General features: G+C 38.7%; 1 protein-coding gene, 1 non-coding gene and 1 pseudogene across 2 annotated transcripts in view; 1 reads left to right on the top strand and 2 right to left on the bottom strand.

Annotated features, from left to right (window-relative positions):
* LOC119868539 (melanoma-associated antigen 9-like) overlaps positions 1-22,251 on the bottom strand; it is a 778,808-nt gene that overhangs the window by 77,413 nt on the left and 679,144 nt on the right. The gene's annotated exons all lie outside the window — the stretch shown is intronic.
* LOC119868697 lies at positions 8,561-8,729 on the bottom strand (annotated as a pseudogene).
* Positions 14,662-14,793, top strand: LOC119868662. The gene has a single exon (XR_005386639.1). It is a non-coding gene; the product is annotated as a U11 spliceosomal RNA (small nuclear RNA).

Below are 22,251 nucleotides of genomic sequence, written 5' to 3'. Positions count from 1 at the left end.
CTTACTTGAACTATGTGCTGTGCTCAATTCACTGACTCCTTTACAACCCTGAGGATAATAATTATTATTATCTCCATTTTACAGATGAGGTGCTTGACTTCTAGAGAAGTAAACAGAGTTGTCCAAGGTCATATCCCTAGTGGCAGAAGCTAGGATTTGAACCCAAGAGGGTTTTTTTTTAAAGATTTTATTTACTTATTCATGAGAGACACACACACACACACAGAGACAGACAGACAGACACAGACACAAACACGACACAGACAGAGGGAGAAGCAGGCTCCATGCAGGGAGCCCAATGTGGGACTCGATCCCGGGACTCCAGGATCACGCCCTGGGCCGAAGGCAGGCACTAAACCGCTGAGCCACCCAGGGATCCCCATAAAAAATATTTTATTCACTTATTCATGACAGACACACAGAGAGGCAGAGACATAGGCAGAGGGAGAAACAGGCTTCCTGCAGGGATCCCAATGTGGGACTTGATCCTGGGACCCCAGGATTACAACCTGAGCCAAAGGCAGATGCTCAATTGCTGAGCCACCCAGGTGCTCCCTGAACCCAAGAGGTTTACTCCAAGGCTAGGGTCCTTAAGCACTATGGACCTTCCTGGAGTTGCAAAGAATTTAACCATGTATTAAAGGAACAAGCATCATTTTTGGCAAATTGAAGTCATTTCCCCTAACTAACATTGAAGTTACAATCTCAGGAAGACTACAGTTAACATCCCATTGGCTGGAGACTTTTGAGTAGGCCTAAAACTTGATATCCTGGTGTCAGTAGATGTTCTTTTTTTTAAAATATCTTATTTATTTATTCATGAGAGACACAGAGAGGCGGGGCGGGGGTGGGGTTGGGCAGAGACAGGCAGAGGAAGAAGCAGGTTCCATGCAGGGAGCCCAACGTGAGACTCCATCCCAGGACTCCAGAATCACGCCCCGGGCCAAAGGCAGGCACTAAACCGCTGAGCCACCCAGGGATCCCTCAGTAGATGTTCTTGAAATAAATTTTTGTTGGTTGAATGAAGAAATGAACTAATGTGGTCCTAATTATGCCTTGGAAAAAGTAACACAATAGTTTTTCCAGGTTTTAGAGACTTTGTTTCTCACAAGACAGAGCTTAGTCAGAATAAAACCTCTTATTTTGTACCTCAAATTAAATGTGAGTCAGCTAGATTGCTGTTAAGGCTGTCCAGAGACCTGTCATCTAGATACAGCTTGGCAAAAGACCACCTCAAAATAAATCCTTGAGTTTATCAATAAATCTTTAGAGAGCAAGAAACAAATTTGAATTCTTGGAAATCTGAATAGGTAGGATACATGATGGAGATTGATATAAAGATCTGTGCAGTTTTGGGCCTCGGCAGACCAACTCCTCCATGGTTTATGATACACCAGATAATGCTACTTTGTCTAAAGTAGCTTCAATGTCATTGACTTTCCTCAGCCACATAATAAGGGACCAAAAGCCCAGCCTCACTTAAAGACAAAGTTATTAGCCCGAGTCAGCTGTAAGGAGACTAGCAAGGTAGTCTCTTAAGGTAAAGAGTCAGGAAAAGAAAATAATTTTAAAGAAATGCAGTCATGACTGGTCATTACCCAGAGCATAGAGTAGGAAAAGATTAGGTGGAAGTTGGCAACCTTTAGACAGGGCTGGCTTTCCAGATTTTCTTTCATTCCTTTTCCCAAACCAGGGAGTTAAAGACAGCAGTTTTTCTTTTCACATTGGGTGGGCAAAGGAAAAGTTGAAAGAAGATACAGCAAGGGGAAGCCTTTTTCTGCCTTCTCTCATTGTAGACCTGGATCAGGCTGGAGGTTCCCTAAGGCTCCACTGTGCCCTCCCCCCTGCCACAGCTTCATTGGACCCAAGATCCAAGCCACAACACAAGGAGTGGAGTACATGGCTCTTGTACTGCTCCCTTTCCATAGTCTCCTTCAGCTCTTCCTAATGGCCATCAAGGACAGAATGGAAACAAGAGGGGCCTAGAGCACCTAGGGAAAGTCCAAAGAGAGAGACTGATTATACACCTTGCCAGCTAAAGCTAACCCAGGAAGCTCAGCTCTCCCCTTCCTGCTCCTCTGGAGCTCTACAACCCTTTTGAATGCCCATATGAAAAATCTTGACTGAAGGGCAAATTCTGATGGATGGGAGCCCAAGGATTGGTTGGAGACTGGAAAAAATTAGGCTCCAAGCTCTGGATGCTTCCTGGAATCGATCTTGGGGGCTACTTCTAAGTTTAGGGGATTGGGGTGGGGAAAACCATGAAAGGAACAGGCAGAGAGCTGTATTGGCTGTTCTGTTTATTGCTATACCTCCAGCATTTAGAATTGTTCCTGGCACATAATGGGTACTCAACAAAGTATGTGATTATTAATTGACTGAATGAATGGACACATGAATGAAGAAACAAATGACTATAAGAAAGAGTAAGACTTCAACAATAAAGATGACACAGAGAGCAGAGAAAGGCCAAAGCTAGGGCTACCAAACAGATTGGTATTGCTAGGTATACAGAACTAATGGAGCCTTTCTGTGTAATTCCTGAATGATATGCTTATTTTGTATGCAGTAAGTCCACAAAAGTTTCCTCACAGGAATTTCGCATGCTCAGAGTTGGGTTTTAGAAAGTTTAATTTGGCATTAATATGAAGAATGGGCATGTGGGGAAAGAGATGAAAATAAGAGAAAAGTTAGGTTGGAAAGTATGAGCAAAAGTTCAGGCAATAAGTAGTGAAGGTAATGACACAGAGTTCATGAGTGGAACATGGAACATATAGAGCTCTTATCCTCCGACATCAGGAGTGCAAATTGGTACAACCACTTTGCAAGATAATTGGCATCACCTAGTAAAGTTTAACTAGCAAGACCTGATGACCTGGAAATTTTGTGCATAGGCATATACTCTAGATCAGGGTTGCTCAACTTCAGCATTATTGACATTTGGGGCCAATAATTCTTTGTTCTGGATTCTGTCCTGTGCACTATAGAATGTTTAGAGCAGTATTCCTGGCCTCTACCCATTAAATGCCAGTAGTACCTCCATAGTCATAACCAAAAATGTCTCCAGAGATTGACAAATGTCCCCCAAGGGGACTAAATTGCCCCCCATCGAGAACTATTGTGGTAGAGATACTCTTGTACGTGGGCATCAGGAGATAAGCATGAGAAGGTTCATAGCACTATAATTTGCAAAAGCATAAAACTGGAAACAACCCACATGTCTATCAATAGGAGGATGAATAAATTATGGAATTTTCATATAATGAATAACTAGATAGCAGTGAAAATTAATTACTATAGCTATACACATCAACATAGATCAATTTCAAAGTTGGGAGAGCAAAGGAAGAAGGAAAAATATAATACAAAAAGCATGATTATATTTATATTAAGTCCCCAATGGACATGAAAAATAACACATTGTTTAACAGAACATACTAATAAAGTGAACTTAAAAAGAAAAGCAAGAGAATGATAACAAAATTCAAGACAGTGGTCTGGTAGGGAATGAGGAGTAACTCAGTGAGAACACATGTGGGCTTCAGAGGCATTGATTATGTTCTAGTTCTCAAGCTTGGTGATAGGTATACAGGTTTTCATTTTATTATGATGCATACTGTTGTGAAAGCAGCTATTCCAAACCTGCTGCCTTTTTTTGGGATTGTCCAATTACTGCCCTGAGCATGGAACATTCTTCTATATGAAATATAGCTATCTTTTGGCCTTGAATTCTTTCTTACTAGAAGAAGAAAATGACTAGGGTCATCAGGTCTTGCCAGTTAAACTTTTCTCTATTCTGAGTATGAAGTGAATGTCCTTGTACTGCTTAATTGTGAGTGTCATATGGCACCTGGCCAGCTCTAACTAGTACATCCGCCCCACTGTGGGAAATGGACAGGGTCTTAACCTTTCCCAAGTGTGTGGGTGGAAAGGAAACTAGCCTTTTTCTAGAAAAGGCATAAGGTTTTCAAGGTTGAGGGACTGAAGGACTCGCTGAGCACAGATTTTACCCACATGAAAATAGAAAAACCCACAAATACGCAGATAAACAGGAAATGGCCCTGACCTGATACAGGGATGAGCACTCAGAGACGGAGAGAAACCTGTAATATTAGAGCTGTATCAAACTGCACAGAGCAGCAAGTCTAACTTCTGAGTATGGACATAGGAGGGGGGAGCAGGGCCCAGGGAGAAAGTTTCTCAGTTACCCAGAGGTAGTGCTGAGGTTAGAGCCATACAGATCTCTTACTCCAAGCTCAATGCCTTTGTTCTAGAGGTTAAGTTTCCCATCAAAAGCCATGGATAGGGGATCCCTGGGTTGCTCAGTGGTTTGGCGCCTGCCTTTAGCCCAGGGCGTGATCCTGCAGTCCCGGGATCGAGTCCCACATCGGGCTCCCTGCATGGAGCCTGCTTCTCCCTCTGCCTGTGTCTCTACCTCTCTCTCTCTCTCTGTGTGCGTCTCTCATGAATAAATAAATAAAATATTTTTAAAAAAGCCATGGATATTGCAATTCTGAATGTTAAAACAGGAAGTAACCTACGATTTTGTAGATTTGGTAAAATTCTTCCTTTATACTGGTGAGAAAACTGAGACTAGAGAAGAGAAGTAACTGGCAAAATTTACATACACCCAGGGTAAGCAATGGGGAAGGGAAGATGAATGTGAGGTGTGGGAGAGCAAGGATGAGCTGGGCCCCACAAGCATGGGTTAGAACCCACAGGATAGGCTAAAACCCATCTTAGTTATTTTTGCCTTTTCCTTTGATGATGTGCCTTTGCCTTCTGCCCTGCAGAGGTTGGATATTTGGCCCTTTGTCATTAATTAAACATATACCTGGTCCAGAGGTCAGAAAATTTGAAATAGAGTCTAGAAGAAGGTGGAGGATTTGCAGGCTTGGGTACTGTCTTATGTCAACAAGGTGAGTCAACAGGTAAGGGACAGTGTATGTAAGCTACAAAATGGTGGCTGCTTCCTTCCACCATCTAAATCTCTCATAAGAATCTCTTGTGGCCTATTGTAACCTACGGGAAAGGTAATTCTGTGAAATGCAGTTAAGTTTAGCCAGGTTGACACCATTATGAAGCTAAGTGCTATGTGAAAACAAAGGTGAGGAATACCACCTGATTAGAAGAGGAAGGAGATATAAGCCTAGGAGGCATTGATGGGAGGTATGGAATATGTTTGGGAACCAGCAAGTAGTCTAGTTTGTCAAATACTCAGGTTATATGTAGGAAATATGCAGATATTAACTTGAAAAGGGAGGTTTGGAACAATATTAAGTGGATCTTGAATGCCAGAGTGATGAAACTAATACCATAATAAGTGGACAAATTATTGAAGTTTGTTGAGCAGGCAAATGGCATATTTGGAAACTTAATCTGTCAGCAAATAAAGGATGGATCAAAGGGAAGATACTGGTAGGACAAAATCATGGGGTAAACAGAAGACTTTAGCTCATTTCTGCTTTATTCCAGCCTTCAAGCATTAGAGAGGCTTGAGAAGGAACAGGAATTGCTCAACTTCTCCATGGCACTCAGTTATCAACTCTTTTCTATCTGATCCTGCAGGCTCTTTGGTCCTAGTCACAAAATGCTCTCATCTCTCAAATATTCTTCTCCATATTATGAGGTTTTGCAACTATTGGTGGTTAGTCTGAAAATGAAAGAGGCAAGGTTTTCCTGAGAGTATGGGTGTCCAGAGATATCTCAAGAGGTTGTTAGAAGCTGGCTGTATACCCAAACCAATTAAGCTCTGCTTTGGGAGGTACAGATGGACATGTTTGCAGATTAGGGGGAAAGAAGATGAAATAAGCCTCCTCTTGGCTTTAGACATTGCAATAACTCTTCAGTTCTCACTTTAGTAGGTAGTGGAGAGCAAGCATCTCACCAGTGAGTCCACCACACTTAGTATGTGATTGAAGAGTCCAAGCAGATCAGTACCCCAGCCCCAGCTCTGGAACTTGGAGTCAGAGCTCCAGTTCCAAACAACCACTCTTCCTCTTAGACCCTCAGTTTCTTCAAGTGTAGAATTGAAGTAAAAAATAATCCCTGCATTGCCTACCTCAGAGCTGCAGTAAGGGTCCTGTGAGATGGCAGCTGTGAAAGTACTTGGTAAACTGTAAAGAGCTGAGTCATCATTGTGGTTATTATAAAAGAAGATCTTTAGTGGGAAGAGCAATGCTGTGGAACTAGTAGTGCTTAATAAAGAATTCCTGGTGGTGCTGCTGCAACTGAGCATTTGGTTTATGAGAAAAAGAATTACAGTTGGAAACAGAAACTGGGTAACTTTCATTGTGAAGTAAAAGTAACACAGAAGCCATCAGTAGAGGGACCTGGGAAAAGGGGTCCCTCCTGCTGACTCCATTACCCCTTCATTCCTTCTTTCGGATGTCTCTCTTTTGAGCTTTTCTCCTCTCCCTTTTTTTAATCAACTGAATTAATCTCATAGCCTATCTCTTGAACCTCTCTCCATTTCACCTTTCCTCTAAATTCATTCTCATTCTCTCATTTCTTTTCTTTGTTTATTAAATTCTCCTCTTTTCTCATCTTTGTCTATTAATCTTTAAATTTCACTCTTTTCTGTCCTTTTCTCTTTTTCCCTTTCTCTCTCTCTCCCTCCCTCTCTCTCTCTCTCTCTCTCTCTCTCTCTCTCTCACACACACACACACACACACACACACAAAACCAATTCTTTCTGCTGAGAGGCTCAAGGAGAGCCTCCCAGCCAGTGTTGCTAGGCAACTGAGTATCACATGGCCAGCCCCACATTTTCTGTCTGCTTCTTCAGAACGCTATTGCTCAGACTCTGTACTATATAGCTCACATTGAGTATATCTGAGTAAAGAAAGGGCTCAGGTGATACACTTACGGTTGGCCAAAGGTGTCAGCTTGCTTTGGGGTATCTAAGTTGCTGTAAATATAGTAGGAAGGGGAGGAAAGCTAAATAAATGAGAACTACAATAGGATGTCATGAGTTCTTGAAAACAACTCTTCAGAGTGGGGGGTTCTTGTATCCATGGAACTCCTAGGTACAATATGGAAAGGCTACAGGTACTGTATATACTCATGTAAAAATCAAATATACTCAATTGATTCTTGTTATTGTGAAAGTTTATAGCTTTTATCAAATTATCAAAGGGAGAAAGTCTTTCCAGGAAGTTCTTACATATATTTCCAATTCCTATCAAGTTGTCTGTGCTGAATGTTTTCTATTGCCCACCTCCATACCCAAGATTCCTATTTCTACATCCTGCTTTGATTTGCATGTGCTACTTCAATGGATTCCCTTGTCCTGTGGCTTCCAGGTGGGTCCAGCCAATGGGAAGTGCTAATAGAAGATCAAAAAGAGGGGTTGGAGAAGAGTAAGGACAGAGCCTCCTCCCTGCCAGCTTGCCAGAGGTTTGTTGTACTCCTCAATTGAAGAGCACAGATCATGTCTCGAAGCCTTCTCCATATAGCTACCATCTACCTCTGGGCTCTGGTAACTGCTATGTCCTCTTGCCCCTTCAGGCTCAAGGACAGTAAGGGCTCTGGCAGTTAACATTTCCAGGAAAACTGGTTGGTGTCTTTAAACCATGATCACACCTCAGTAAATATTAAATTTTATTAAACTCTCCTCAAATGATCCAGTTTGAAAGGGTTATACACTTCCTATAATAGGACCCTCCTAATAAATGGAGTCTTAAAAAATTAAAAGGTGGGGGCAAGAGATAAGGATTTTGAAATTATCTGCAAATAGCTATATAATTCTCTCTGAGATATCTTCATCTTGTTCTACGAAGATTCATTGCCAGGAAAGGAAGAAACATGACTAAGTTTGATGGTTCCTAACTCTGACATAATTCCAATGGATCAACTGATGGTACTTGCCTCCACAACAATGACAACTTCAGATTAAGAGGGAACCTTATAGCAATGGGTATTTCAACACTCTTGATTCCATGGGTTTTTCTCAAGACGGTTTTCTCATGCCACCTTGCTCAGTTGTTCAGGAGTTTATGAGGGTCCAGGACTGCTGAATAGTTATATCCAGGTATTACTCTGCTTGACAATTAATCAGTTGAGCAATGGGCTCCTTGGCATATGGCTTTCTGGTGTTGGCCACTGATGGAGTTTTCTTCAGTAAAGTCTCTGACTCTCCTCTACTTCTACTCCCGCCCTCTGACTCTACCCCTTTCCCTGTACTCTGTCTCTTCTTTTCTCCCCAGTCTGTGGAATCTGGGGCAGGAGAGAAAAAGTAGGTTACAAATGCTTCCAAAGCTTCTCTGTCTTACACCTGAACCTCTGGCTTTTGAAAAACTCAACAGCCAAGATTTAGACACCTTTTTTTCTCTGGTTACACTCTGACAACTTTCCCTAAAGCCATAGGTGACTCATGTCTAGCATCTTGACTGGGAGGGATAGGGTCTTGGGGAAATTTTAATGAAGCACAGAAAAAGAAAATGCACAGGTTAATGTTTCAATACCTTATCTTGTCATGGTCACTTTATGTTGACTGTAGATGTCTTGAGCATTCAGGGTCATTTAGACTTAGAAATTCCTCTTTTTTCTCAACTGGTAGCCTTTTTTGAATAAGATTGTGGAGGGTGGGCAATATGAAGAAAAAAACAGGGAGAACAAATAATTTCTGGGCTCTTCATATGTGTAGGAGGGTTTCATTTGTTTTCAATTAGCAATAATCGCACTTCGGATAAACCTCATTGGCTACAATAATGCCACTGCGCAAAGCTGGAGGGTTTCATTTGTAATTGAGGATACCACTTGGGAAGTCCTTAGCAATCTATCAGACAAGGTGATTTGATCCAGAGATCCCACTTTTATGAGTCAATTGAACATTTTCACATTTTTATGTTCCTGATTTCACATCTAACTGGTTGTTCTAGAGATATTGCAGTAGAGCTTGTAGCTGGCTAGTCATGTTCACCTAATGTAATAGAAAAGACTAAGATATTGTCCTGACAGTGATAAGCTGGTTCATTAAGTCTCTCGGGATTTTGCTGGAAAGGCTGGGAAATTACACAGCAAAAACAGCATAGTGCTGTATGCAAAGAGTCTTGTCTCAGGAAGAATGCTGTGTTCCATTTATTGCCTTTGTGCACCCAGACCTGATTATAGATTCCCTGGAGGTTTTACTTTGTGAACCATCTGGCCTATCAAAAATGTTTGAATAATTCAGGGATGAGAGGAAGCACTTGCCCATTTCTTACAGTAAATTGGCTGAGTATAGTAATCAATATGGAAGAATTTTTTTCAGTTTTTCATTATTTTTCTTAGTGCAATACCCTGGCTAATGACGTTTGAGATTGTGTAAGGGGGTGGGAGAAGGAGCAGACTGAATAAATACATCAGTTCCCCATGAAATTTCTTATATTACAAGTAGATGATTGAGTCTTCTAGGGAGCAGATGCTGGATTGGAGATATAGGAGTGCAAGAGGCTCAACATCTGTGAAAAATAAAAGAGGCATGAAGCATGACTGGGCTGGAGGCCCCTTAGATTTCAGTGCACATCTGACAGTTTCAGCCAATCTAACAGAGAGCTCTGGAGCAAAGATTTCCCATTACAGGAATTCTTTGTTGGGCAGAAATGGCCAAGGCCTTGTTAGTCATTGGCTAGGGACTACCTAGGAACTGTGTGGTCTCCTTTCAAAAAGTGAGATGGATCATGAATGTGCTAATAGCTGGAGGCTGTCAGATAACTGCAGTCTTTTCAGGTGAACTGCAAGTTCTTACTTGAAGGGAGACTTGAATGGTACACCTCTGTAGCTGCCACAATGATCTGCTGAATTTGGTAGTAGAAATGTTTTGGTTATTCTATTCTGTCATTCATCTCACTTCACAAACATTTGACCCTGTGGCCATTGAATGGCATGAATAACATATAAAGAAGCTTGAGCCTTCAGATAAGTAGTATGTTCTTTATGTAGCCTTAGTATGGAAGTGAGTCATTTGGAAGAGGAGATAATGCATATAGAGTTGAACTCTGTTCTAAAGAATTACAATGTCCAAGACTTCTAAGAACCAAGAGAATGCAGGATTCAGAATATCTTTGGAAAGAAAACTCCAAATTTTGTTAGTGTGGCAGATCCAGAGGTGAAGGCCTCTAAACAATCTTACCCATAGCCACCAAGAGTACTTGTGCCATAAAATGATATCTGTCCTATAAACCTGCCATTTATGGAACTAGTTGGAGCCTTAGGGACACTCAAAGTCAATATAGATAATTTCTCAAGTATTTGACCTCATAATGGATATGTGTTTCCTTGGAGGCTTTCATCCTAACCGTCTACTCTATGATACACTAAGGCTTTGGGGCTCTCTGCTGAGAAAAAAATCTTCATAATAATCTGGTTCCTTGGAAGGCCATTTTTCAACCTCTGGGAGGCTTTACTTCTACTTATTTGGTTTCAGAGTTACCAACCTCTATGGCCCTTTCACGGAAACTCTACCTATGCCATCCCCTACTCCTAACTTAACATAACTAGTGTCAGTTAAGCTCCTCTAATTCTATGGTATTGTAATTTGTGCAGGCTCATTCCTCATAGTCTGACTCCTAGTCTGGTGTAGAAGAACTTGGTCAACTCATTCCATATGGTATATGAAGACTAGAAATAATGATGGGCTAATATTATTGATGATACCTAATAATTATTAAGCGTTCATTATTTTCCAGGGGCTGTATACAAACACACACACACACACACACACACACACAGTATATATAATTATTATCCTTGTTTTACATATGAGAAACTGGAGATTTGGTAGATTAACTAACTTGTCCTAATTTACCTCAGCAAATGAAAGGTAGAGCTGGGATTCAAATCCAGGCTTTTAATCACTACACTGATGCAGAGTCTGTAGGTCACCTCAGCCATATGGAGTGAATCTCTCTCTTTCAGAAGATTCAGGAAATAATAAAAGACAAGGAGTAAATAATTTAGATGGGAGTCATAAGACTTAAAGTTTAATTCTATTGGAGAAGAAAGATATTTGGACAGCCACAGAAATGGAGATGGCAGTAACAGTTAGGCAAACTAGTTAGGGAAAAACATGGTAAAGGGGAATTGCTCATGAAGGAGTCTGCCTTAGCCCACAAGGGAATTCACTACAAGGCATGTTCTGGCAGTCAGTTATTTTACTTCCTGCCTGTACCTAGAAGGAATGTCATATCAAAATATGGTCAGCATACAACAGGGGTACCTGGAAGGTCCTAGTTATTGGGAACCTAACTATGCAAAAAACTATGGCAGAAACCCAGTTCTAGCTAAGCCACAAATCAAGTTTTGAGGAGTTAAGAATGATAAGCAGAAGCAAGCAGATGCTACAAGTTCAAGCTGGTTGGTAGGTAAGATCCAGAAACCAGAAAGTCAGAGCTTACAAGTAACCAACAACAACAATAAGTTGGATGTTGATTCAAAATAGAAACTCTCTGGCCTCTGCTATTTCTATCCTCCCTTTTAAATCAGGCCTTCTAATGCCAGCAGTCTGAATTGTAGTTAGAAAACTTGCTGGCGATCCCACCCTTGAGTACAGAGAGTTACTCTCATGCTTCAGATATTGTGAAATTGTCAATGTGACTTTTAGTTTATTTATGTTTTACATATATCTACTATGATTTTAGTCATGCTTTATAGAAAAAAAGAAGCAAATTCAGTGTTTTTTTTTCAAATACAGTGCTTTTAAACTTTACATTAGGCAGAAATTCAGCCATCCTACCAATGTCAAAATGAGTCTTGGTTTTCAGTGAATTAATTCTTCACAAGAAAGATAAAAAAAAATACAACTTCGAGTTTACCAAAATTGAATTAACAAGGTTAAGAGGTTGAATAAATAGAGCTAGAAAGAAATATAAATTTTCGTGAAAAGTAAGTTTTGTTTCAAAATATAATTTGAATGTAAATAGAACCAGACAGAGGATCAGAGTTGGGGCCATTGCAAGAGTTTTGAGGAAGTGCAGATTAAGCACTATTTAAGTTGGAGCAAGCATTTAGACTAAAGTGAAAAAACAACTTCTTTCCAACTATGCTTTCCCCAGAAAATCAAAGTGAATCTAGCCTCCTAGTTGTTCTCTAAGTTGGATCTGGCCATAACAACTACCAGGAAAGTACAAAAATCAGACCAAGAATTGGGCTTTATGTTTTGGGGACCAAATGATACAAAATAACAGATTCTGCTGACTTCTTACTGAATATCTCTTTCATTCTCTTTCTTGTCTTTCTTCCTCTTCTCTTTGTCTCCAGCCTTCCCTATTTCAACCCTTGACTCTTTGGTAATGAATCCGAGTAGTTAATACATTCTATTCCAAATGGCTTTTGGCTTCCTGGTAGTGATTGCTTTTAGCAGGCATCCTTCTTTCCAAATATGTGTCATCAATAAATATTTTTAGAAGAAGAGTGGATTGAAGGTTGAAAAAAACCTCAGTCCAACAGTGTTCTATTCTCCTTTGCTCCATTTAAGAATTATTAGTACTTGTTAAGCACTATGTTCTTCTCTTACTGAGTCTAGATTTGTCCTTGCCAGGGCCCCATTTTTCATCTTATTTCCTACAGGACTACACATCTTTTTGAGGGCAAAGTCTGTATCTCATTCATCTCTACTTTTCCAGGCCCTAAAGAAGCACTAGTGCTTAGCAAAATATTGTTGAATGAATACTATCTTATTCTTGCCTCACCACAGGACTTCTTTTTAAAAAAAATTATTTATTTATTTATTTAGTTAGTTAGTTAGTTAGTTAGTTTTTATTTAACTGGAATAACTTATTCCAGTTAGTTAACATACAGTGTAATATTTATTTCAGGTGTACAATTTAGTGATTCGACACTTACATGCATCATCCGTGCTCATCACAAGTACATTCCTTAATCTCCATCACCTATGTAACCCATCCTCCTACTTACCTCCCCTCTGGTAACCATCAGTGTGTCTCTATAGTTAAGAGTGTGTTTCTTGGTTTGTCTCTCTCTTTATCCCCCCCATGATCATTTTTTTTTGTTTCTTAAGTTTCACATATGAGTGAAATCATATTATATTTGTTTTCCTCTGACTGACTTATTTTGCTTAGCATAGTATTCTCTAGATCCATCTATGTCATTGCAGATGGCAAGATTTCATTCTTTTTTATGGCTGAGTAATATTCCATTATTATTTCATCATATATAACATATCCTTATCCATTCATCAGTTGAAGGACATTTGGCTGTTTGTATAATTTGGCTACTTCTGATAATGCTGCTATAAACATTGGGGTGCATGCATGTATCTCCCTGAATTAGCACTTTTGGGTGCTTTGGGTAAATATCTAATAGAGCGATTACTGGATCACATGGTAGTTCTATTTTTAATTTTTTGAAGAACTTCCATACTATTTCCCAGAGTGGCTGCAGCAGGTTGCATTCCCACCAACAGTGTAAGAGGGTTCCCCTTTCACCACATCCTTGCCAACATCTGTTGTTTCTTGTGTTGTTAATTTTAGCCATTTTGACAGTTGTGAGGTGATATCTCATTGTAGTTTTGATTTGTGTTTCCCTGATGATGAATGATGTTGAGCATCTTTTCATATGTCTGTTGGCCATTTGTATGTCTTCCTTGGAAGAATGTCTATTTATGTCCTCAACCCATTTTTTTAACTGGGTTATGTGTTTTTTGAATGTTGACTTTGATAAGTTCTTTATATATTTTGGATGCTAACCCTTTATCAGTAAAATCGCAGGACACAAAATCAACATAAAGAAATCTGTTGCATTTCCATATACCAATAATGAAGCAACAGAGAGAGAAATCAAGGAATCAATCCCATTTACAATCACACCAAAAGCCATGATACCTAGGAATAAACTTAACTGTAGAGGTAAAGGACCTGTTTTCTGAAAATTATAAAACATTGATGAAAGAAATTGAAGATGACACAAAGAAATGGAAAAAGATTCCATGCTCATGGATTGGAAGAACAAATATCATTAGAATGTCTCTATTACCCAAAGCAACCTACACATTTAATGCAATCCCTATCAAAATACCACCAGTATTTTTCACAGAGCTAGAACAAACCATCCTAAAATTTGTATGGACCCACAAAAGACCCTGAATAGCCAAAGCAACCTTGAAAAAGCAAAGCAAAGCTGGAGGCATTAAAATTCTAGACTTCATGGTATATTACAAAGCTGTAGTGAATAAAACAGTATGGTACTGGCACAAAAATAGACACATACATCAGTGGAATAGAACAGAAAACCCAGGAATGAATCCACAACTATATGGTCAGGGAAGAACATCCAATGGAAAAAAGACAGTCTCTTCAACAAATGATGTTGTGAAAACTGGACAGCCGCATGCAAAACAATGGAACTGGACCACCTGCTTACATCAGACACAAAAATAAATTCAAAACGGATGAAAAACATAAATGTGAGATAAGAAACTATTAAAATCCTAGAAGAGAACTCAGGCAGTAAGCTCTTTGATATTTGCCACAGCAACTTCTTGCTAGATATATCTCCTAAGGCAAGGGAACCAAAAGCAAAAATGAACTATTGGGACTTCATTAAAAAAAAAAAAAACTTCTTCACAGTGAAGGAAACAATCAACAAAACTAAAAAGCAGCCTACAGAATGGGAAACGATATTTGCAACATGGTACTTCTATCTTTGAAACAGTCAAGAAGTATAAAGGACTTCTCTTGTGAGTGGCATGTGTAGGACAGTTCCATATCTCTTCTTGCAGAATTGACATCAAGAGATTTTAGAAGCATGATTTTTGTACCTGGGCAGCTGGTGATTGTTGGTCTCAGTGCCTCCCCCAAATAAAATACAGATTTAGAGATACATGCACCCCAATGTTTATAGCAGCATTACTAACATTAGCCAAACTATGGAGAAAGCCCAAGTATCCATCAACTGATGAATGGATAAAGAAGAAGTGGTATATATAATGGAATATTACTCAGCCATCAAAAAGATGAAACCTTGGCATTTCTAATGACACGGATGGAAAACAGATGAAAATATGGGGAGGGGGAAAAAGAAAAAAAGGAGAGGGGATCCCTGGGTGGCTCAGTGGTTTAGCACCTGCCTTCGGCCCAGGGCGTGATTCTGGAGTCCTGGAATCGAGTCCTACATCAGGCTCCCTGCATGGAGCCTGCTTCTCCCTCTGCCTGTATCTCTGCCTCTCTCTCTCTCTCTCTCTGTGTCTCTCATGAATAAATAAATATATCTTTAAAAAAAAGAAAAAAAAGGAGAGAGGGAAACAAGTCATAAGAGACTCCTAAAGATAGAGAACAAACTGAGGGTTGATGGAAGGAGGTGGGTGGGGAATGGGAAAGATGGGTGACGAGTATTAAGGAGGGTACCCATTATGATGAACACTATGTGTTGTATGTAAGGGATGAATCACTGAATTCTACTCCAGAAATCAATATTGCGCACTGTATGCTAACTACCTAAAATTTAAATTAAAAAAAGAACAGAAAAAAAGTCAAGTAGCCAACTTCCATTAATCAATTAATTGATTAACTAATTAAAGTGTTTAGTTTTTTATTACTCTTCTGCTAGGGACTGTGCTGTAACAAAGCCTATAGGCAAGAAAAGAAATAAATAGGGAATCTATTGCAATATGTAAGATAACCGCTGGAGGTATCTAGGAACAGAATCTAACTACGGAAACAGTGCCAGGTTTGTTTCTTAAAGGGAATATTTGATCTGATTCCTGAAAAATGCATAGAATTTGATTATCCAGTTGAAATAAGAGAGAGGTGAGTAGGGAGAGTAATATGTGTAAAAGCACAAAATCAGGATAGAATATAAAGAGTTTAGCAAGTGGCATGGCATTCAAGATGACCAGAGAGTAGAGTATGGAATGGAGAGATTAGGTTTGTGAAGTATTGAGGGCCATGTAACTTACCACACTATATAAAGGCTTTAGGAGATTAAACTTTATTATGTGTGCAATGGAAAGTGGCATCAGTTTGTCTGTTATGACTCATGTGGCACTATGGAATATAGACTAAAGAAAGCTCGGCTCAAGAGATACTTGGAAGGTCGAACTAAAAATAATCAGATGCGAAAGGGTGAGAGAAATAAGAGTCATGGATCACTTAAAAATTATGGTGTCAATAACTAAGGTGGAAACAGGAACAGACAGAAGGCAGGAAAGGTGAAAACAGTTTTGATATGAATTTAAAGGATATGTAGTACATCAGAGTCAAGATCATATTCTTCAGGAAGTTGGATAGGAAAGATAGTTCAGGAAAGAATATGGTAGATAAAGATTTTCATGTCATCAGCATAGAGGTGATACTTGAGATTGTAATATATGAGGTCAACCAGGGAGGGAGAAAAGAAGAGCGCCTAGGAGAGCCTTGATAAACACTAATGTTTAAAAGCAGGTAGAAGAAGAGAGCTTCTGAGGGAGGCTGAGGTGGATCAGCCAGAGAGGCTGTCAGCTGTTAAAACCAAAGGATATAATGTTTCTGGAATTGGAAAATGACCCCAGGCCTCTTTCTGCCTTCTATCTTCCCTTGCTGGAAAAGGGTTTTAACTGGTTTTAACTCCTGGTGATTGGCTTTATTTTCTTGCAAGGTTAGTTATACATTTATATGGAAATTCACTGTAATTTATCCAGATTTTGGTTTGTGGAGCAAGAAAGTATTTCAGAATACTAATCCACCACACTGGCAGGAGTATTCCACTGTATTGCTTTTAAAATTAAAAACAGCTGGTTACAACTTGATAAAAGCATTCATGCAAAACCTATAGCCAGCATCACACATAAAGGTGAAAGACTGAATGCTTTCCTTTAAGATCGAGAACAAGACAAGGATGTCAGCTCTCACCATCTATTTGAGGTTGTACTGAAGAGTCTAGCCAGTGCAATAAACAAAACAAAACAAGACAAAAAAACCCCAAGAAGTAACAGGTCACATTGGAAAGGAAGGATATCAAAACTGCATTTTGCAGATGACATGTTCATCTATGTAGCAAATTCTATGACTTCTACAAAGAATATTAGAAGAAATTAGTGAGTTTGGCAAGATGCCAGATCAATATACAAAAAACAACTGAATTTCTATATACTAGCAATGAACAATTAGAAATTGAAAAAAAGGTTCCAGTTACAATGTTATTAAAATATGAAATACTCAGGACCTGTGCAGTGAAAATTAAGAAACATCATTGAGAGAAATTAAAGAATACCTTAAAAATGGAGAGATGTGTTTACAGGACAAGAGACTCAATATTATTAAATGTTATTTATCTCCCCAGTTGACCTATAAATATAATGAAATCTCAATCATAATCCTAGCAGGCATTTGTGTGGAAATTGACAAGCTAATTCTAAAGTTCCCATGGAAGTGCAAATGACCTAAAATAGCCAAACCAATTTTGGAAACACCAAAGGAAGGACTTACTTTAATTGATCAAGAGATAGTATTTATACAATATAAAATACAATATAAAACCATAGTAATCAAAGCAGTGTGATATTGGCATAAAGACAAGTGGAACAGAACAGATAGTACAGAAATAGAACCACATATTTATGCCCAATTGATTTTTGACAAAGGTACAAATACAATTCAGTGGAGAAAGTATGGTCTTTTCAATAAAAATAGTGTTGGGGGTAATTGGATAACCATATGCAAAAAAAAAAAAACTTTGACCCATACCTTGCACCATATAAAAAATTAAGTCAAAATGAATCATAGGCCTATATGTAGAACTTAAAACTATAAAACTTCTAGAAAAAATATAGGATAAAATTATTGAGAGCTTGGGTTAGTTAGTTAAGCAAAAAATAATTTGATAGATTACAAAAAAGCATGATCCATATAAGAAAATTTGGATGAATTAAACTTTATAAAAATTAAAAGCTTTTACTCATTGAAAGGCTCTGTTAAGGGAAAGAAAAAGCAAGCCACAGAATTGGAGAAAATATTTGCAAATCATATGTCTAAGAATGGACTTGTATACAGAACATATAAAGTACTCTTATAATTCAATAAGACAAACAATAAATGAGCAAAGGATATGAATGCTTCACCAAAGAAGATATGTTGATGACAAGCATACAAAAAAATCCTAAATATCATTAGTCATTAATCAAATGCAAATTAAAACCACAATGAGGTGTAAACACCCACTCACTAGAATGGCTAACATTCAAAGACCAATTACAACTGTTGGTGAGGATATGAAACAAGTGGAACACTCATATATTGCTTTTGGGAATATAAAATTGTACAACCACTTTGGAAAATATTTCATCAGTTTCTTAAAAGTTAAACAAACATACATCTACCATATTACTAGGCATACTACTCCTAGGTATTTACCCAAGTAACTAAAATATCTGTTGATTCAAGACTAGTAACAAATGTTAATAGTAACTTTATTTGTAATAAAAAACTGGAAATGGACAATCCAAATATCCATCAACAAGTCAATGAATAAACAAGTTGTGGTACATATATAAAATGAAATAATACTCAGCAATAAGAGCGAACTACTGATACATGCTACTGCATGGGTGAAACTCAAGATAATTATGCCAAGTTTAAAAAGCTAGACAAAAAGAGTACATGCTGTAATTATTTATATAAAATACAAACTCATCATAGTGACAGAAAGTAGGTCAATGTTTGTTCAGGGATTAGATTATGGGGAGGTACAGAAAGGAAGGGTACAGGGGAATGAGGAAAACTTTTGAGGATAATGGATATGTTCACTCTCTTCATACTATGGTTCCATAGTATGTATGTACATATGTCAAAACTTTAAATATTTAAATATGTGCATTTAATTACATGTCAATTAAACTTCAATAAAGCTATTAAAAACAATTGATTAAAAAATATACATATTTTAAAAATAGGGTCCCACAGACTGGTCACTTGGAACATAAACTTACAAATTTGTATGAATACTCACTTTATCTTATGTTCTCAATCTCAGGCAAACTTCCATGAATCCACTACCCAGTTTTACAGATAGATAGTCTCACCCCAGCAATTCTGCCTCTGTGAAAAGACCTTCGTGGGCATCTGGGTGGCTCAGTCAGTTAAACGTGCAATTCTTGGTTTCACCTCAGATGAGGATCTCAGGGTCCTGGGATCAAGCCCTGCATTGGGCTCCACACTCAGCAGGGAGTCTGCTTGAGAATTCCCTTCCTCTCCATCTTCCTGTCCCTACCTAAATAAATAAATAAGTAAATAAGTAAATAAATACATATTTTTTAAAAAGAAAGAAAAGACCTTTCATATTTACTCTTTTCTCTGTCCCTATGAATCTAGACTCATTCAAGAAGTTTTTAGCAGTGCCTTTCAATTTAACTATAAAAGCAACATCAGAAAAAAATCAAATGAACTACTATAAAAAAAGAACTACTATATAGGATGAATGCAGGCATAAGCTATAGCGTATTTTATTTTGTAATAATAATACCAGGAATCCAAGTGAAAACTGGTTTAAATGTTGCAGATAAAATGACTAGAGATGCATAAATTGGATGACTTCTTTTATGAGCACAATCTTAAAATATGACCCCTTCTTACCCTTAGAAGCTCATTTTCATTTGGTCTATTTTAATCCTCCCAATTTATTTTAAAGCTGACATCATAACCACTCTGCTCTGAGTATTATAATGGCATTTGGCCAAAAGCAATACAATCTTGATGTGATCAGAATATCAGGAAAATGTTCTAATAAAGAAAATGGTCAAACAGCTGAGCTGTCAGAGGGTTTCATTGATAGAGTCCCTTCCTGCTTCAACTTTTGAGGATTCTATAATCTCTTATACTACGTGGGTTCTTAACCTGGAGTCTGATCACCACTTGAGAATGCAAGCAAGTTTTTGAAGTTTCTGGAGAAAATGTTCAAATTTTTCATCACTTCTCCCTTCCTTTGTGAGGTATGCCCAGGTCATACTCTCTATCCCAAATGTAAATTATTCGTGGACTTATCCTTTTATGAATATAAAGAGAGAGATTGAGAGAGAGAGAAGGAGAGAGGAGTTCTGGGGCTTCCTATTTGAAGACACAGCTGTGGCATTTGAAATCAACAGGCCTGGGTCTGGTTCTGATTCTGCCATGTACCGTGTGTGTGGCTTTATTCAAGTGCCCTCCCCCAATCTTGGCCTGTTTTGTTATCCTTTCAAATTAAGAAGTTGAATTAGATGACTGCTAAGAGCCTTCTCTTCCAGTTCCAACTTTTTGGGGTCCTATGTTCTAAGGAAGGATTTTTAAAAAGATTTTATTTATTTATTCTTGAGAGACACAAAGAGAGAGAGAGAGAGAGAGGGAGGGAGAGAGGTAGAGACACAGGCAGAGGGAGAGAGAGGCAGAGACACAGGCAGAGGGAGAAGCAGGATCCATGCAGGGAGACGTGGGACTCAATCCCAAGACTTCAGGATCAAGCCCTGGGCTGAAGGCAGGCGCTAAACCACTGAGCCATCCGAGCTGCCCCTAAGGAAGGATTTAACCTTGATTTTACTTCCAGTTTCCCAGGTTTTTGGTGTTTTCCTCCTCTCTATCAAGGATCTGCATCAGAGTGATATATTTGTTGAGTTATATTGGCTTCTAGCCTCAGTTAGTACCATTGCTCTGCATGGCAAAGACAAAGCTATCACAATGAGAAGGACTGCTGCCTTTCCCACTGAGGCTACAGGGTCTGAGGCACTGTTTAACTTTCACATTCTCTGATACAGGGTGAACCTTGAATTCCATGATGGCTTGCCCTACAGCCATATCCTAACTCGCTGTACTTGATAAATTCACTGTTTAGCAAGTTGTGGTCTCTCTTGTCATAGGACATCAAGTCAATAGGAGCCCTTAGAAATCACCTAGTCCATCACCCTCTCCACCATTACCCCATTGTTTTCCAGATATGTGTAAGGATAAGGGGAGGGAGGGGACTTGCATAAAGCCACAAATGGAATTTATAGATCAGGATGAAAGCCTAGGTGCTCTGACTCTGTGTTCAGTGCTATTTCCAAAGCACTTTGTTCCTAATCATATTGCCAGGCATAATATCCTATTTTATCTGGTTCTTCATTCATTGTGTTATTAAAAACAATCATGAACCACTATTATGTGCCAAACACTGTGCTTGCTAGGGAAAATGCTAACAGGAGCAAGCCATCTCTGTCCTAAGGTTTTCCCAGTCTGTAGACCAACATATTTTCTTGTAGTATTGTCTTGGGCTTAGTGCAATAGAACAAGTTGATTATCATCATTTCCATTATCCTCACCACCAAGCACCCACCCACTTGCACTTAGCTAACTGTGGTCTAAAATTATTTGAAACATAAGCACCACATAGCATTTAACACCACTTCATTGATTCACTTGAATACCCAAGCATTTACTGAGCACCTGCTGATTCAATCCTCACATAGATGGAATTAATCATCAAAAGAGAAAGCTCAGGTTCCCACAGTGTTTGCTATGAAAATTAATTTTATTTTAACCATGAACATTCTTTGCAATGGTCATTTTCATGTTGTATTAGATTTTTACAACTGTGTCAACTGGGAGGTTGAAAATTATTATCCCCAATTTACAGAGGCTTAAAGTATCTCAGATGTGCTAGAGCTGAAGCTCTTGAGTTCTACTCCCTTATAATTCTCTGCCTATATTTTTCAATGAAACTACCACATAGAGCAGTTTATATTCATTTAGAAAATGTGAAAACCAATGCAATTAGCTAAGAAACACAGTTTTCTGCTTTGACAAAAAAAAAAAAAACAAAAAAACAAAAAAACAAACAAAAAAAAACAAACAAGTCTTCCAGAGAGCAGCTGTATTTTAGGGAGGAGATTCCAAGCGAATGACACACAAAAGAATGGGTACAAATAACAGGGGCCAAATTCAGGAAGTAAAGGATGTAGGAGACACCTGGAAAATTTCCCAGTTTGTGGTATGCATCAGGCCAAGGTCTAGTGGAAATAGAAGGAGTAGTAAGCTGGTGCCAGAGAACCAGGGGAAGTGCAAGTTCTAAAAAGGAAGTAAAGGTGGGAAGAGCAGGCAAGTATCATGAGCAAATATCCTCTCTGACAAAGGGTAAAATGGAGGGAGGAACAAGCAAGTCACCAATAGTTGGATAGAAGAGTCATTGTCTTTTAGGAATTAAACTTACATTCAAATATACTTGCTGGCAAAAGACATGGGATAGGGGAGGAAGGAGGGTGATTGACGCTGCCTGTTGATGAATTTGTAGCCTAGGGTGCATGTGAGGCAGAGACATAATCCAGATGTAATCTCA

Source organism: Canis lupus, chromosome X (genome assembly GCF_011100685.1).
Source record: "Canis lupus familiaris isolate Mischka breed German Shepherd chromosome X, alternate assembly UU_Cfam_GSD_1.0, whole genome shotgun sequence".
Lineage (NCBI taxonomy): Eukaryota > Metazoa > Chordata > Mammalia > Carnivora > Canidae > Canis > Canis lupus.
The sequence above is the reverse complement of the archived record's forward strand: the minus strand, read 5'-3'. Positions and strand labels throughout refer to the sequence as shown.